Genomic DNA, 18096 nt, shown 5'->3' with positions numbered 1-18096 from the left:
AGGTCTGTAACAGTTTGGGTCTAGAGTGTCTCCCCCTTTGAAGAGGGGGATGACCGCGGCAGCTTTCCAATCTTTAGGGATCTCAGACGATACGAAAGAGAGGTTGAACAGGCTAGTAATAGGGGTTGCAACAATTGCGGCGGATACTTTTTAGAAAGAGAGGGTCCAGATTGTCTAGCCCAGCTGATTTGTAGGGGTCCAGATTTTTCAGCTCTTTCAGAACATCAGCTATCTGGATTTGGGTGAAGGAGAAATGGGGGAGGCTTGGGCAAGTTGCTGTGGGGGGTGCAGAGCTGTTGACCGGGGTAGGGGTAGCCAGGTGGAAAGCATGGCCAACTGTAGAAAAATGCTTATTGAAATTCTCGATTATCGTAGATTTATCGGTGGTGACAGTGTTTCCTAGCCTCAGTGCAGTGGGCAGCTAGGAGGAGGTGCTCTTATTCTCCATCTATTGAACAATGTACAGTATGCCAGAGCTTGCCAATAGTTTCTCTTGTACACTGTTCAAGCAGTATATTTTAATTCCAACCGGCTCATTCAACCACAACAATACGTACACTACTGGTCAAACATTTTAGAACACATACTCATTCAAGGGTTTTTCTTTATTTTTTACTGTTTTCTACATTGTAGAATAATAGTGAAGACATCAAAACTGTGAAATAACACATAGGGAATCATGTAGTAACCAAAAAAGTGTTAAACAAATCAAAATATATTTTATATTTGAGATTCTTCAAATAGCCACACTTTGCCTTGACGACAGCTTTGCACACTCTTGGCATTCTCTCAACCAGCTTCACGAGGTAGTCACCTGGAATGCATTTCAATTAACAGGTGTGCCTTCTTAAAATCGAATTTGTGGAATTTCTTTCCTTCTTAATGCGTTTGAGCCAATCAGTTGTGTTGTGGCAAGGTAGGGGTGGTATACAGCCCTATTTGGTAAAATACCAAATCCGTATTATGGCAAGAACAGCTCAAATAAGCAAAGAGAAATGACAGTCCATTACTTTAAGACATGAACTTCAGTCAATACGGAACATTTCAAGAACTTTGAACGTTTCTTCAAATGCAGTCGCAAAAACCATCAAGCGCTATGATGAAACTGGCTCTCATGAGGACCGCCACAGGAAAGGAAGACCCAGAGTTACCTTTGCTGCAGGGGATAAGTTCATTAGTTACCAGCCTCAGAAATTGCAGCCCAAATAAATGCTTCACATAGTTCAAGTAACAGACACATCTCAACATCAACTGTTCAGAGGAGACTGCGTGAATCAGGCCTTCATGGTCAAATTGCTGCAAAGAAACCACTACTAAAGGACACCAATAATAAGAAGAGACTTGCTTGGGCCAAGAAACACGAGCAATGGACATAGACCAGTGGAAATTTGTCCTTTGGTCTGGAGTCCAAATTGGAGATGTTTGGTTCCAACCGCCGTGTCTTTGTGAGATGCGTGTGGATGAACGGATGATCTCTGCATGTGTATTTCCCACTGTAAAGCATGGAGGAGGAGGTGTTATGGTGTGGGGGTGCTTGCTGGTGACACTGTCTGTGATTTATTTACAATTCAAGGCACACTTAACCAGCATGGTAACCACAGCAATACGCCATCCCATCTGGTTGGCACTTAGTGGGACTATCATTTTTTTTTTTCAACTGGACAATGAGCCAACACACCTCTAGGCTGTGTAAGGGATATTTTACCAAGAAGGAGAGTGATGGAGTGCTGCATCAGAGGACCTGGCCTCCACAATCCCCCGACCTCAACCAAATTGAGATAGTTTGGAATGAGTTGGAACGTAGAGTGAAGGAAAAGCAGCCAACAAGTGCTCAGCATATGTGGGAACTCCTTCAAGACTGTTGGAAAAGCATTGAGAGAATGCCAAGAGTGTGCAAAGCTGTCATCGAGGCAAAGGGTGGCTAGAATCTCAAATATAAAATATATTTTGATTTGTTTAACACTTTTTTGGTTACTACATGATTCCATATGTGTTATTTCATAGTTTTGACGTCTTCACTATTATTCTACAATGTAGAAAATAGTACAAATAAATAAAAACCCTTGAATGAGTCGGTGTTCTAAAACTTTTGACCGGTAGTCTAGTTATGAAAAAAGTAAACTGAAAAAGAAATCTGATGAAATGGCGAGATTAAGTTTAGCTGAACTGAAGAACTGATGACACTAACTGAAGTTTCACAGCGATGAGACTTCGTTAAGGAAGTATGCAACACTATCTGCACTTCAAACCATGCAGGGTTCCATCACAGCAGGATATCTGCGCAAATCTAACCCATCAATCAATTAATCATGTCTTAGAGCTCATCATCAATGACTGATGCTGTTCGGTTATTGATTAATTTACAGTATTCCATGAATTAAAAACCTTTCCCGGCCTACCTCTAGAGTGTGTTTTAAAAAATAGATCATAGTTAGAGTATAGCAGCAGCATGTAAATTTGGAGACGGAGAGAGGTGAGTATACTCCACGCTGAGCTCCCAACATCAATCATACAGAGCCTAGAGGGTCAAACAGAGAATGGCCATTTGAAGTCATTCCATTTTGCTCCGTTTTTTGGGTTGATTCTTTTCAGTGTGTCAAATAGTTATCTTTTTGCTTTCTCATAATTTGGGTCTAATTGTGTTGCTGTCCTGGGGCTTTCTGTCTCTCTCTCTCTCTCTCTCTCTCTCTCTCTCGCTCTCTCTTTCCCCCTCTCTTTCCCCCTCTCATCTCTCTGACTCTTTCTTTTTGTCTCTCTTTCCCCCTCTCTCTCTCATCTCTCTGACTCTTTCTTTTTGTCTCTCTTTCCCCCTCTCTCTCTCATCTCTCTGACTCTTTCTTTTTGTCTCTCTTTCCCCCTCTCTCTCATCTCTCTGACTCTTTCTTTTTGTCTCTCTTTCCCCCTCTCTCATCTCTCTCACTCTTTCTTTTTGTCTCTCTTTCTCTCTACCAGTTACATTTTCTTGCCTTTGCTTCTCTCAGTTTTCTCTCAGCCCTTGAGTGGCGCTGAAGTCAAAATTGGCAGTAATTGTTCAAATAGGTTTAGCATAGCATACCTCCTGAGATCAAAGCTTCAGGGGGGCAGGTATGTATGGTATAAGACACTGACTAGTGTTCAGTGGTCCTGATAGACTTATCTGAACTGCATACAGAGTACTGCACGGAGTTGGGTCACCAAGGGTTCAACTGAAGGAGCAGCTTGGAGCTTGGAATTGGCAGTTGTTCAAGAGGAGGATGACTCCCTAATGTCTCATACATAAGACAGCTACAGTGGGGGGAAAAGTATTTGATCCCCTGCTAATTTTGTACGTTTGCCCACTGACAAAGAAAGGATCAGTCTAAAATTTTAATGGTAGGTTTATTTGAACAGTGAGAGACAGAATAACAACAAAAAAATCCAGAAAACGCATGTCAAAAATGTTATAAATTGATTTGCATTTTAATGAGGGAAATAAGTATTTGACCCCCTCTCAATCAGAAAGATTTCTGGCTCCCAGGTGTCTTTTATACAGGTAACGAGCTGAGATTAGGAGCACACTCTTAAAGGGAGTGCTCCTAATCTCAGCTTGTTACCTGTATAAAAGACACCTGTCCACAGAAGCAATCAATCATTCAGATTCCAAACTCTCCACCATGGCCAAGACCAAAGAGCTCTCCAAGGATGTCAGGGACAAGATTGTAGACCTACACAAGGCTGGAATGGGCTACAAGACCATCGTCAAGCAGCTTGGTGAGAAGGTGACAACAGAAAAAAGAACTGTCAATCTCCCTCAGCCTGGGGCTCCATGCAAGATCTCACCTCGTGGAGTTGCAATGATCATGAGAACGGTGAGGAATCAGCCCAGAACTACACGGGAAGATCTTGTCAATGATCTCAAGGCAGCTGGGACCATAGTCACCAAGAAAACAATTGGTAACACACTACGCTGTGAAGGACTGAAATCCTGCAGCGCCCGCAAGGTCCCCCTGCTCAAGAAAGCACATATACATGCCTGTCTGAAGTTTGCCAATGAACATCTGAATGATTCAGAGGACAACTGGGTGAAAGTGTTGTGGTCAGATGAGACCAAAATGGAGCTCTTTGGCATCAACTCAACTCGCCGTGTTTGGAGGAGGAGGAATGCTGCCTATGACCCCAAGAACACCATCCCCACCGTCAAACATGGAGGTGGAAACATTATGCTTTGGGGGTGTTTTTCTGCTAAGGGGACAGGACAACTTCACCGCATCAAAGGGACGATCGACGGGGTCATGTACCGTCAAATCTTGGGTGAGAACCTCCATCCCTCAGCCAGGGCATTGAAAATGGGTCGTGGATGGGTATTCCAGCATGACAATGACCCAAAACACACGGCCAAGGCAACAAAGGAGTGGCTCAAGAAGAAGCACATTAAGGTCCTGGAGTGGCCTAACCAGTCTCCAGACCTTAATCCCATAGAAAATCTGTGGAGGGAGCTGAAGGTTCGAGTTGCCAAACGTCAGCCTCGAAACCTTAATGACTTGGAGAAGATCTACAAAGAGGAGTGGGACAAAATCCCTCCGGAGATGTGTGCAAACCTGGCGGCCAACTACAAGAAACGTCTGACCTCTGTGATTGCCAACAAGGGTTTTGCCACCAAGTACTAAGTCATGTTTTGCAGAGGGGTCAAATACTTATTTCCCTCATTAAAATGCAAATCATTATATAACATTTTTGACATGCGTTTTTCTGGATTTTTTGTTGTTATTCAAACAAACAAACCTACCATTCAAATTATAGACTGATCATTTCTTTGTCAGTGGGCAAACGTACAAAATCAGCAGGGGATTAAATACTTTTTTCCCGCACTGTATGTGTCTAACTCTGATCCACTGAAATAGATCTGTGAAACAGTCCCTCCCTATTCAATTTGATGGTCTTCATGGTACAGTATGATTGATTGTTATCACACTGAGGTGTACTAGAGAACATTTGACCTTGATTTGCTCACAAATTCCATTGCTCTTTGACTGATAATTCACTCTCCGCCTGTGTCATAGCACAATCATTGACGCTCTGGCCTAAATATTATATTCCTTTATTAGAATTCCCCTATGCAAATGCTACCGAGGGTCCGCTGTGGGGGGAGAGTATCTTTGCTTCTCCTTGTGGGAGGATGGGGGTTAGGGACTCAACTCTGGCTTTAATTAGTGAATTAAGACAAGACCCTATCCTCCCTCTCTTCCCGCTCTTCCCTCTCTTCTTTCACCGGTGGCAGGGCTCTTCTCAGACCCAACCCGTGGCCAGGGGGAATCTGGGGTATGGAAGTTTATGGAAGGTTCAAGGGGTCACACTTTTCCCTCACTCTACTGATAACCTGGTCAGGGCTCTCGAATGGACATCTGGAATGTTTTGAAGCAATGTTGCCTCCTCCTCCTGCTTTATTTATCTAACTCATGACACGTCCACAAATACTGCTTCGTATGCAGCTGAAAAATCCCACATGGGATGGGACATTTTTTCATGGGGTGTCATGCCATCAGTCTTTATATTGTGATTCACTTATAGCACTCCTCTCTCTCTCTCTCTCTTGCTCTCTCTCAATTCAATTCAACTGGGTTTTATTGGATTGGGGAGGTTTCAAAAAGATAAAGACATTGTGTTGTGTTATGAATAGTAGTGGAAGATAAACAGACAAAATATTTGGTGGTATTTACATTGTTGTTCGTGCTCCACAGGTTGTCCTTTCGTCATGGCAACGGGCCACAAATCTTGCTGCTGTGATGGCACACTGCGGTATTTCGCCTAACAGATATGGGAGTTTATCAATGTTTGATTTGTTTTCAAATTATTTGTGGGTCTGTGTGATCTGAGGGAAATATGTGTGTCAAATGTGGTCATACATTTGGCAGGAGGTTAGGAAGTGCAGCTCAGTTTCCACATAATTTTGTGGGCAGTGTGCACATAGCCTGTCTTCTCTCGAGAACCAGGTCTGCCATTGGCGGCCTCTCTTAATAGCAAAGCTATGCTCTGTACATAGTCAAGGATTTTGGGTCAGTCATAGTGGTCAGGTATTCTGCCACTGTGTATTCTCTGTTTGGGGACAGATAGCGTTCGAATTTGCTCCGTTTTTTTGTTAATTATTTTCTGTGTGTCAAATAATTATATTTAAGCTTTCTCATAATTTGGTTCTGTTTAATTGTGTGGCTGTATTGGGGTTTTCCCTCTCTTTCTCTCTCTCTCTCCCTCTCTCTATCTCACCCTCTATCTCTCTCTCCCACTCTCTCTCTCTCTCCCTAGTTCTCTTTATCCTCTCTCTCTTTCTCTCCGGTTGTTTTCTTAACTCAAGAGGCCAGCTGTCGGCAGGACACGTCTGACCCTGGATATCTCACAACCCTGTCGTTGTTTCACCGCTGGAGATGTGCGGGGAACGTAAACATACCATGCCACTAACCCAAACACACCACACTGCAAAGGACCTTTTTAGGCAAAACATTGTGGAAGGCTCTCCAGCATCAAGTGCATGGAGGCAGCAGGCTGGTGTGGATCTGTCGACCTCTCTCTCTCTCGCTCTCTCTCTCTCTCTCTCTCTCTCTCTCTCTCTCTCTCTCTCTCAATCTCTCCCTCAATTATTATCTCTAGCTTTCCCTCCCTCTCTCCTTCTGTTTCTTTCTCAATTTCTCTCTCTCTTTTTTTCTAGCTTACACGTATCAGCATACACACATAAATTCAAACATATACAGTGACAAAACCATAAACACCTACCTACATGCTTCATCGGACTGGTTAGTAGAGTGTTGGTAGTGATGAATTGATTGAGTTGAGAATGTGGAAGAGAATGGTGCGTTCAGTGCAGCTGGCTCAAATCCCTCTACAGTGTACAGAGCCCCTGCAGTACAGGGGCAAGGGTGTACATCTCCTTCCCAAAACACAGGGTTGCATCCCAAATAGCACCCTGTTCCCTATATTGTGCACTACTTTTGACCAGAGCCCTATGGGTCCTGCTCAAATGTAGTAGACTAAATAAGGAATTGGGTGGCATTTGGGACGCAGTCGGGAACAACCAGGGGCCCGGGAAAAAGTGGTGATGACAGAATGATTTATTACTTACAGATATGAAGCATGGCTGCTCCATGCATGAGCCCCATTTACACACACACACACACACAATGCTTCATGCCTGAACCCCATTTACACACACATACCACATACACACAATGCTCCATGCATGAACCCCATTTACACACACACACACACACACACACACACACACACACACACACACACACACACACACACACACACACACACACACACACACACACACACACACACACACACACACACACACACACACACACACACACACACACACACACACACACACACACACACACACAATTCTCCATGCATTATCCCCATTTATAAAATAAAATAAAAAACGCTGAAAGAATGAGTGATATTTCCCCCTGGAAATGTAAGTGGGTGTTAGGTGCAGGGAGAGGGTGGGTATGACTGGATGTCTTACAATCCTTGTGTAAACTAAGTGCTATGTTAGGTAGCCATCTTGGACTCATCACAACAAAATGAAGAGAGAAACCCCCACTAAGGTTCTGTTGGCTCTGTTAAAACTAGCTGTGCCTCAGGTCTGGATGGAGGATTTTATAAACATAGGGTCGCTTGAGACAGCTGAGGATTTAAGCTTACATTAACCTGGGATGATAGATTGTGTGTCTGTGTTAAATGTGTGTTATCCAGCTCATACTGTGATGTACTGTACAGTATGTCTGTGGGATAACACCTGTGAACATCAATTCAGCGCACCCCACGGGTTCAGCAACAAGGTGGTGTGTGTGTGTGTGTATGTCCATGCACACGTGTACAGTATGTGTACGTACGTGTGAAACATACTAGTAGAAGAAACCGCAAGAGAGCGCTAAAACAAATTATAAGGGCGATGGAGTGACAAGGATAGAGAATAAGGATTAAATGACTGAATGGGGGCGATGGGCGGGGGGAGGAAGAGGAGGTGGAGGGAGGGGGCTAAGGGGGGTCAGTCTCTAGAGAGGAGTCTTGCGATTACTTACTCGCCACTGTCAGTATGGAAGATAAAAGCGAATGAAAAAACATTTATATTCAGAGGCAGCACCAGCACCAGCACCCACACCGCTGGCTCATGTTTCATTTATCCAGCTCCCGTCCCTCCCTAACACACACACTGACAGGCACGAATGAACACACACACCTACGGGCACACACACACATGTATTTATACGTATACACACACACATTGATAACATTCACCATTTACATTTTTGTTTTATTCACAAATCCATGGCCATGTAGGATCAGCCTGTTACTAGTCAGCCATAGTGACAGATACTATTTAAACGAAACAAATTAGTGCTTCTCTTACTCCCACAAACTGGACCCCTGTAACCTGCGATCCTCCTGCCAGTAAGCATATCTCTCCTTCTCATTCACTCTTTCAATCTCTCTCTCTCCCTTCCTTCCATCTTTTCATCTCCCCCACTCAATTATCCTCCCATCATCCGAATTCCAGAGAAAGTGATGTTGAGATAAACCAGGCCTCTCCTCTCCAACAGATCTCTCTATCTCTCTCTATCTCTCTCTATCTCCCTTTCCCTTTCCCTCTCTCTCCCTCTCTCTCTCCCTCTCTTTCTCTCTCTTTCGCCCTCTTTCTCTCTCAGCGTCTCCATCTCCCCTTCTCCTCCCTCTGATACACATACACACACACTGGAGGTCATCGGCCCTATGCTATTGCCCACCTCAGAGATACCATAACCTCACAGATTACATAGGATCTGTATAGATGCTATATTTAAGCAATAAGGCCCGAGGTGGTCTGGTATATGGCCAATATACCACGGCTAAGGGCTGTTCTTAGGCACAAAACGTGGACTGGCTGGATACAGTCCTTAGCCATGGTATAATATGGCCATACACCACAAACCCCTGAGGTGTCTTATTGCTATTATAAACTGGTTACCAACGTAATTATATACAGTCTGATATACCACGGCTGTCAGCCAATCAGCATTCAGGGCTCGAACCACCCAGTTTATAATGGCCATTATAAAACGGGTGGGTACAATCTTGAATGCTGATTGGTTAAAACCGCATTCCAGCCTGTGTCTATTCCACAAGTTACCACCGGTTAAATCTATGCATTAAAATGCCTATTTACTCTGTTTCATTTTACTGCGCAATCCACTGTGTCATCAGCACAGCCAGGCAATTTATAAACTTGATCTCCACTATAAAAAGCATCTACACATTATCTCACATTTCTTTTAGACTAACATTTCATTTTCAACATTGGAGATTTATATATAAACCTTGCTTTCTGTCTCTCCGACATTTGCAACATTGTTTCAATATTCAAATTTGATCTCCAGCTGTCCTATAGTAATGAACGTGTCGGGAATCAGGACGAGACAGACAGGCAGGCAGCTTTTCTCAGCCAGTCGAAATCATGAATCAGCATCATTTGTATGGATATATACAAAGAACTATCAATAGAAAACAGGTCAAACTAAACAAAATGTAGCTGTTTCCAGTCTTTGCAGCTTCAGTTTTGTAAGGTTCTGCTTTCTTTTCTTAGTCAACCTTGTGTTCTTTTTCTTTGTGTTCTGGAATGTAGCCCTGTTTCTTTGTGTTCTGGAACGTAGCCCTGTTTCTTTGTGTTCTGGAACGTAGCCCTGTTTCTTTGTGTTCTGGAACGTAGCCCTGTTTCTTTGTGTTCTGGAACGTAGCCCTGTTTCTTTGTGTTCTGGAACGTAGCCCTGTTTCTTTATGTTCTGGAACGTAGCCCTGTTTCTTTGTGTTCTGGAATGTAGCCCTGTTTCTTTGTGTTCTGGAACGTAGCCCTGTTTCTTTGTGTTCTGGAACGTAGCCCTGTTTCTTTGTGTTCTGGAACGTAGCCCTGTTTCTTTGTGTTCTGGAACGTAGCCCTGTTTCTTTGTGTTCTGGAATGTAGCCCTGTTTCTTTGTGTTCTGGAACGTAGCCCTGTTTCTTTGTGTTCTGGAACGTAGCCCTGTTTCTTTGTGTTCTGGAATGTAGCCCTGTTTCTTTGTGTTCTGGAACGTAGCCCTGTTTCTTTGTGTTCTGGAACGTAGCCCTGTTTCTTTGTGTTCTGGAACGTAGCCCTGTTTCTTTGTGTTCTGGAACGTAGCCCTGTTTCTTTGTGTTCTGGAACGTAGCCCTGTTTCTTTGTGTTCTGGAACGTAGCCCTGTTTCTTTATGTTCTGGAACGTAGCCCTGTTTCTTTGTGTTCTAGAACGTAGCCCTGTTTCTTTGTGTTCTGGAACGTAGCCCTGTTTCTTTGTGTTCTGGAATGTAGCCCTGTTTCTTTGTGTTCTGGAACGTAGCCCTGTTTCTTTGTGTTCTGGAACGTAGCCCTGTTTCTTTGTGTTCTGGAACGTAGCCCTGTTTCTTTGTGTTCTGGAACGTAGCCCTGTTTCTTTGTGTTCTGGAACTTAGCCCTGTTTCTTTGTGTTCTGGAACGTAGCCCTGTTTCTTTGTGTTCTGGAACGTAGCCCTGTTTCTTTGTGTTCTGGAATGTAGCCCTGTTTCTTTGTGTTCTGGAACGTAGCCCTGTTTCTTTGTGTTCTGGAATGTAGCCTTGTTTCTTTGTGTTCTGGAACGTAGCCCTGTTTCTTTGTGTTCTGGAACGTAGCCCTGTTTCTTTGTGTTCTGGAACTTAGCCCTGTTTCTTTGTGTTCTGGAACGTAGCCCTGTTTCTTTGTGTTCTGGAACGTAGCCCTGTCTTTCATTTTTGTTCATTGATTTCATCTGCGTTCGTTTCTCACCTGGTCTCATCAGCTACCTATTTAGTTCAGTTCTTTCTGTTTGTATGGTTGTGAGGTATTGTTTGTTTTTGACAGCTTACCAGTATTTGACCGTTGCCTGCCTGTGACCACGATTCCTGCCTTCTGCGAAGGCTTAATAAACATCTGCCGCGCTCTGCGCTGGATTCTACATCCTTTCTCCCTGAGTGTTCATTACAAGTTTGAAGTGATTGTGTTTGCTGTGTTGATGGCTAGCTCCTCTGAACAAGTGTCCTGACGAGAGAGCACATTTTCTATGCCAGGCGAAATTGTGCATCATTAGCTCATTGTTATGGATGTACCCAAATAAATGTCACTAGAAAACAGCTTAAACAAACGCAAATGCAGCTACTTCGCTGTTATTCTGGATGCTTCTTGACGTGACTGTAAGTTAGCCGTAGTTGGCTATCTAGCAAGGAAGGGATAAGAACGTTGCCAGCCAGTATGGCAATGGAACATTTAGAACGAACAACTGGTTCGCGTCCATAGATACAGAACAAAAAGACTTAACGACTGGGTCGCGTCTCTGGCAACCAAACTGATAGAACGAACGACCAGCCAGCTTGGGTAGCAACCCTAGATTTGTGTCGGGACTATATCTTGTGGAAGGAGGAAATAGTGTGAATAAATTAATAATACAATTGTTTTAATTAAAATATGTAAATCATTATTTGAATATGTTGGCAACCTGTTAAATATAAAAGTGATAATGCCCTCGAAGCCCGTGTTTAGAGGAAATATTGTCACAGTTTGCCAATATAACAACACGGGCATTATCACAAAATTATAAACTGGGGGGTTTGAGCCCTGAATGCTGATTGGCTGACAGCCGTGGTATATCAGACCATATACCACAGGTATGACACATTTATTTCTCTAATTACCTTGGCAACCAGTTTATAATAGCAATAAGGCACCTCAGGGGTTTGTCGTATATTACCGATATACCACGACTAAGGGCTGTATCCAGGCACTCCTTGTTGCGTCGGGCTTAAGAACAGCCGTTAACCGTGGTATATTGGCCATATACAACACCCTCTCATGCCTTATTGCTTAAATATACCACGCTGAGGGTGGTTTATTCGCATGACGCGAAGCGGAGTGCCTCGATACAGCACTTAGCAGTGGTTTGTTGGCCATATATCACAAACCTTATTGCTATTATATATCGAATATAACAGTAAACAAGTTGTGTCATACACATGGTATATTGTCTGATGTACACATGGCTGGAATGCTGTTTCAGTATCCAGGACCGAAACTACCCGGTTTATAATAGTCATTTAATGGGAGTTGTAGGCTCCCTTCGCTGGATCACATATCAGACTGGGATGTATGCTATCCATTGTCTCTCTGATTCGTTTGCCAGATGTAAGAGTGAAGGGCCCCTGAGCCACAAAGCTCTTTCATAGCTAATATTCTCATAACGATAGCCAGAGATGAGCCAACATAAAGATCCCAGAGATAAACCAACATAAAGATCTCAGATAGATTACGGCTTTCAGAAATGTCATGATATTAAACACACACCCAGAAGACTTGTGTAACTCAGGACTGATACAGCATTCTATGTGAAATCAGAAACTCAGTGACCACTTAGCTACCTTAGCTTTTGGTAGAGATCCTGGAAAAGTCAACAAGCGTCTCTTTGGATTTGCTAGTGCAATGCAGTGACCCAGAGGTCTCCTATAACCAGAGAAGGATTTACCTATGGCAGAAGTGGATATATACCCACGGACTGGTTTCCCAGCACAGCAGCTCTATCGTCCGGCTGTGTCGGTGCTGTTGAGCTGATAATGTCTTTTCCTGCTGTTCTACACGTCTTGCTTGGTCACTTGATACTGTTGACCGCCTCAGACAGATGGATGAAGTGAAAGAACGAGTCAACCTTTATCTCCTCTTTTAGCCCATTCTTCATCCCCTTGATGCCCCGCTCTGTGAAGGTTCCCAGGGGTCTGTTTCAGGAAGAGAGGTTAGATATGGGAGAGTTGCTCTGAGGAGGAAACACAGCAGTAAGTCTCAAATCTGATAACCACCACCATTTCAAACAACCACTTAAAGTCAGAGCTTTGTCTTAAAGAAATGGGTTCATCCACTGATATGAACCATATTGTAAGCGGCTTAAACAAGGCTTCTGAATGATCAGTGTCACGTGTGATTTGGATGATCCCCTTGAATCTAGATCTCTATTTTCTGATACATTTACCCACTTTATTCACCCCCACCATTGATACAAGGCTGTAGCAGTGACATGGTCGTATTCCGATAATTACATTAATAAGGAGTTGCTTGCTGGTAAATATACGTCCAGTTGTCATTAGGGGGGAACGGTTGCATCTGATTGTGGCCCTCTGACGTCATCTGACTGGACTGTTGTAATACAGACCGTGGTGTAGTGGATATGGAATGCAGTGCGTACAGAATCAACTTCTGTCACAGACAATGTGTGAGGCACTTGGCCCTATCTGAGAAGCTGATGCAACTAGCTGAAATAAAGCCAGTAGATTGTGACACTGACATGACATCACAGGGGTTCAATTACCAAAGATAATATAATCAAAGACAAGACCCTGCGACACGATCACAGATCAATCTCATAATGACTTATACGATCACAGAGAGGACTTTTTTCTTCTGGCTTTTTTCATCATTGATCTCTGATTTTATAAGATCAACGAATATGGAGAAAGTTGTGCTTTCAATCCACACATTGGCTCCGTTAACCTTTACATATTAAGGAATTAAACAGAGTGCCTCGTGGGTGACAAGAGTGACAACACCCCCAGCTACAAACATCCACCCAACACCCTCTCTAGACATTCTCACAGAGCACCTTTTATTCCATGAGGTCTTTGAAATAAAATAAAAGATATTGTGTAAAAAGGGCAGGAAGGGTACTGGGGATTCCTGCACTGTTGATGGTATGTTAAAGAGCACATGATATTAACATCCCATTACCATCCCATTCACACACATTAACATGACAAGCTGCCTGAAGGGGGGCCCAGTGCACCCTGGGATACCCCGGACAATAGAGCTCCTCCCACAGGTCAGTCACAGGGAGGAGGAGAGAAAAGAAGAGAGGAGAAGAAAAAAAATAAGAGAGAGAGAAGAGAGAAAGAGGGAGAAAGAAGTGTAAGGGAAAAGGGTAGAGCAGGACAAAGAGGAAGTGTAGAATAGGCAGGGGGATACAAAAAAGAGGAGTTTGAGTGGGAGGACTAACTTGAGGGAGAGACGCAGACTGAAAAGTGGTCTGAAAGGCATCTAGAGCTATAGGACCCTGAGATTGTGTTATATAAACTACGGCTCTATGGAGAAAGTTGCCAACTGGTCCAACTGTGTATGCATTCACGTGTACTGTTTACACACAACCTCAAATGACAGACAAATCTTTACTTGATTTCAAGAGTTGCTGATACAACTAGTATTGCTAATATCTCTTGAATGAAATGTATGTATTTAATTAGTAATAAGGACACTGTAAAGTCTTTCATGTAAATCATGGCGATTTGAATTGTGTTTTTCCTCTGTTCAGTCCTCCACTTATCCTACTGACTCATCTTACACAAACAAACCTCAGTCTTGCACAACACCACAAGTGTTCCCAAATGCATCAATATTTATCAGTCAACACCCTCTCCTATTGAAGTTTAGATTCTGGCAAATTTTGTAGCCAAGCCCCGTCCTCTCTCGCTCGCTCTCTCTCTCTCTCTGCCTCCTCTCTCTTTCCCCCCTCTGTTTTCTTTTTAGATGTTTGCCCCGAGGCCCTGGCCACAGTTCATACACGACAAAACACTTCTAGATTTTTGCATCATTTGCTGACCCGCAGAGGTCACTGGGGGTCAAAGGGTCATGGGTAGAGGCTTTGACTGAATTGTGCAGTGGCCATTTCGGAGGGAGAGCAGAGCAGCCTTTTCTCTTTCTTCTCTCTTTCTTCTCTGTTCTCCTCCGTCTTCTGAAATCGGAGGTGTGTCCTCCCTTCTCAATAAATCTTTGTCACTTCCTCAGTTGAACAGGGTTCATGTTCCAACTGAATTCAGGCCTTGGTTTTTACTTCTTCCACCCCTATTCTTTTTCAATTTGGTGCCTTGATGTACCGGTATGTATTTTCAATTGGGAGGGAGTTAGTCCTTGGGAGGTAACACATTCAAATCATTTCCATCTGATACGAATGTGTGCCTAGACGGCTTATCAGTGTGTGGGTGCCATGTATGTGTCTATGACTCCTGGAGGCACAGTCTCCTTCTGTGTGAGTGAGTGGGTTAAGCTCTGAGTAGAGAGGGAACACGAAGAGGCTTCCTGACGCCTGATCACTCGCAGTGTGAGTCTAATCATGGCACTGAGATGCCCCTGTGTGAGAAAGCAGAGAGCAGAGCAACACACTCAGCACACCGAGAGAGAGAGAGAGAGAGACAGATGCCAGAGGAGGAGAGAGAGAGGAAGGGGCAGGAATTAGATAAGTGGTTTTAGAGAGGGAGGGAGGAATTGAGAATCCATTTGAATGTTTCAGAAGCCATTGCAAAATAATCTGTGTATCGCTCTATGTTTAACTGTAACCCATATTGCTATGGGGCAGTTTCAGGACCCTCCTAAACCTCTCCCTGTCTGTCTGTCTGTCTGTCTGGTGGATGGACAGAGGAATGTGCCAGGGAGCCCTGAGTGCAGCCAATCAGAGTCTAAGGAGACGCAACGCGCCATTAGGCAAAACACATGAGCTGTCCTCCCAGGAATAGCCCTGGGTTCATTACTCGCTGCCCCCTCTTCCCCGCTCCCCTCTTCCCCCGCTCCCCTCTCCCCTCTCCCCCCCACAGGCACAGAGGGGTAGAGGCTTGGGGCTCAAAGGGGTAGGGCAACCTAAACATAGACCTCTGGCTGGGGGAAGGAGAGAGGGGTGTGGGGGTGTGGAGGAAGTTCAAACGGCCAATTGTTTCTATACAAGCAACTTGACCACATGGTCATTAGATGCATGATAAAGCTCAGTGGGAGCAGGGGATGTGTCCGGCTGGAGTCAACTAACCTAAACACTGCTGTAAATCTCTGCACTGAACAGTCATGCTGATGATGAGTACACACATCTGTGGCGATGAGTACTCGTCTTTAGTTGGGTCAGAAATAGAGAGAGAAGAGCACATGACAGCAGCTAACAATGCCATCCTCTTGGCAGAGGATGCAGCTAACAACTTTTCCCAAGTCACTACTCTACTTTAGGAAGAAGGATACATAAACTGTAAGTCAGTATGTGAACTGTCTGAGCTGCAGACATGGACTAACAAGGACAACAGCTAGCCTCCTCTGGGAAAGAGGTCACACGTCTAGTGAACAGGAATACAAGGTTAGGACAATTACAGGGTTATTAATTGCACAGTGCTCTCTCTGTGCTGCTCTGGGTTTTCTCTGGGCTACTCTGGGCTTCTCTGTGCTTCTCTGTGCTTCTCTGTGCTGCTCTGTGCTTCTCTGTTCTTCTCTGTGCTCATGGACTGAGGAGGCACAGATATGTAAGCACCCACTCTTACATGCAATTCAAGTGAGAATGTGCACACAAACACACACACATACACACCAAAGAGAGAGAGACACACACACACACACACACACACACACACACACACACACACACACACACACACACACACACACACACACACACACACACACACACACACACACACACACACACACACACACACACACACACACACACACACACACACACACACACACCACCCACACAGAGAGAGATTGAGAGAGAGATGCACACAGACACACGCTTATATAAAACACATACCGCAGTGACATTTATTTGGTGTGAAAGTCACACCGGGATGTGATTCCCTTGAGAAATATGACTGGCTCATTCCTTTTCTAATAAGATTACCATTCCCTCCATCACTACCTTCATGGTGGAGGTGGAGAAAGATGTCTGGAGGATGAAACAGGGCTGATTGCAGGGTGTTGGGCCTCTGAGCTGCAGGGGTTGGGATACCCCAGCAAGACTCAGAGAAGACAGAGATGGGATTAGAGATGGGATTAGAGATTAGGGCAGAAGACACACAGAGATACTGCCAGGCAGGCTTCAATAAACATATCATCTGTGCATGGCATCTTTGGTTGATCTCTCTCTCTCTTTTTTCTGACAGGCAGTCAGGCAGACACACATAACCTCCCCTGTTCTTACCGGAGGTTGCGTTCTAAACGGTGTGCTCCATGTCAGCGTGTTTGAGCAGAGTGATTTCAGAGACTCACTCGAGGCACCTCACTGTGGCTGTGAAAGGCTTAGAACAGCTTGATCTCTGGAGCAGTAAGGGCTCTATTCAATCTGTATTGCTGAGGCGTGAGAAATACACTATAAACGTAAGGGTCATTTCCTATTGAGCCGACATCTGCAGCGTTTACCGTGAATGCAGTCCCTGCTAACACGGGAACATTGCCTTCAAATTTCAATCAAGCTGGAACGCTGAATTTCGAATTTAATAGAGCTCTAATTGAATACTCACCAAACCCTGGAATTCAACAGTTCACACAAGAAAGGCCTAATGGAATGAAACCCTTTAAACAGCAAAGCTTTGACTCCAGACCTTCTTATTTAGTCAGCTTGACAGGCAGATCAAGGCTTTGCTCCTGTGTTATGGCAACACGTGCTGGGTATAGAAACAGTAGGTTCAACTGCCGGTCACAGGAGAGGGAGAGCGGGAGAGGGAGAGAGGGAGATAGAGAGAGAGATAGAGGTGTGTGAGAGAGAGAGAGATGTGTGTGTGTGAGAGAGAGAGAGAGAGAGAGAGAGAGGGAGGGAGTGTGTGGCTTCCCCCTTCCTCTCTACAATCCTTCCTCTCTAAATCCCTCTCTCCCTTCCTCCATCCCTGTCTCCCTCCGTCCCCCCTCCTTCCATCCCTCCCTTGAGCCCTCTCTCCCAGGGAGCTATTGTGGATCCCCAGGACAATGGGAGGTTCTTCCTGCTCCGCTGAGAGAGAAGAGAAGAGTAGTCTGCTGGAACGGGATGCCATGGCGTTTACAGCCCTGGGGTCATAAATACCTCGACTGTGTCAGTATCAGCCTAGTGTGTGTTCAGTTATTTTTATTTATTTAACCTTTACTTAACTACGGAAAGTCAGTTAAGAACAAATGATTATTTACAATGACGGCCTACCCCGGCCAAACCCTAACCTGGACAACTGTGCGCCGCCCTATGGGACTCCCAATCACGGCCGGTTGTGATACAGCCTGGAATCGAATCAGGGTCTGTAGTGATGCCTCTAGCACTGAGATGCAGTGCCTTAGACCGCTGCGCCA

The sequence above is a fragment of the Salmo salar genome, chromosome 17 (assembly GCF_965601325.2).
Source record: "Salmo salar chromosome 17, fSalSal1, whole genome shotgun sequence".
NCBI classification, from domain to species: Eukaryota; Metazoa; Chordata; class Actinopteri; order Salmoniformes; family Salmonidae; genus Salmo; species Salmo salar.
The sequence above is the reverse complement of the archived record's forward strand: the minus strand, read 5'-3'. Positions refer to the sequence as shown.